This window comes from Besnoitia besnoiti, chromosome XI (genome assembly GCF_002563875.1).
Source record: "Besnoitia besnoiti strain Bb-Ger1 chromosome XI, whole genome shotgun sequence".
Lineage (NCBI taxonomy): Eukaryota > Apicomplexa > Conoidasida > Eucoccidiorida > Sarcocystidae > Besnoitia > Besnoitia besnoiti.
This window is the reverse complement of record NC_042366.1, coordinates 243,323-244,309: the sequence shown is the minus strand read 5'-3', so window position 1 is coordinate 244,309 and position 987 is coordinate 243,323. Positions and strand designations below refer to the sequence as shown.

At 57.9% G+C, this 987-nt stretch overlaps 1 non-coding gene across 1 annotated transcript; it reads right to left on the bottom strand.

Moving 5' to 3' along the window:
• Positions 1–377: 377 nt before the first annotated feature.
• On the bottom strand, positions 378–457 carry BESB_021950. The gene has a single exon. It is a non-coding gene; the product is annotated as a tRNA-Leu (tRNA).
• Positions 458–987: the final 530 nt, after the last annotated feature.

Here is a 987-nt window from a genome sequence, read left to right as displayed (position 1 = left end):
TTCAGCATTCCTAGGCATGCTGGGCGCGCTCTGATACCACAGCATCTGAAGGCGCCCGCCTCTATGACCAAGCTCGGCTCGGGCAAGCGAGTGGGAGGCGGAGGCACGAAGAGGCGAAAGGGCACGCATACAAGCAGAGAGAGCCACATGAATAGACGGCGAGGGAAAACCGAGGTGTGGTCACGAATCGCGGCTTCAGTCGAGAGAGGGTCCAACACGAGTATACACACGGGAACCAGCGTGTGTCTCGCAAAAAAGAAAATGTCGATTGGATTCCGGCGCCAGCGAGACTGACAGCCTCAACCGGAATCTCCGCCGCTCCGCGTGCAGAGACACACAGAACAAAAAGCTGTTGCGCCGCGAAGCGAAGATAATACTGACAGAAGTGGGGTTCGAACCCACGCCCTTTCGGACTGCGGCCTTAACGCAGCGCCTTAGACCACTCGGCCATTCTGCCGACAGCTGGTCTTACCGCACTCTGCACCATGGACTAGTCTTCAAATGCATTCACTCGGAAAACGTCTCGTCAGTCTTTAATTTGCCTTTCAAGCTTGGAGGGGAGCGAGGAGTGAGTGGCAGTTGGCATCGCTGCGATCTGTTGCCGAGGCTCCCGCCGTCGGCGGTGACGCTGCCCGATACTCTTGGCTGTTTCGTTGCGCCTCGGTCGGATGCGATTTTTCGCAGCGATGGAGGAGAGGCAAGATGCCACCAGCGCTTCATTGGATCCTCAAGAGGACCCGAACTGGCGGTTTGAGTAGGCTTGGAGGAGGCAAGCGTACAGGCAGAAATAAACAGAATGACTCACTCATGTCTCGGAGAGCGGCAACGGGGCGGTCTGCGAATGTGCGCATGCGGCAGAAGCACCGCCGAGCTCGCGGGCGACAAGTTGGGGGGAAGGACGAAAGGCGCGGTCTACTGCTCGATTTGTCTCCTCCTGGAGAAGTGTGGCTCCATTTCCGTCTCCGTTCCACTTCCCACATCACTGTG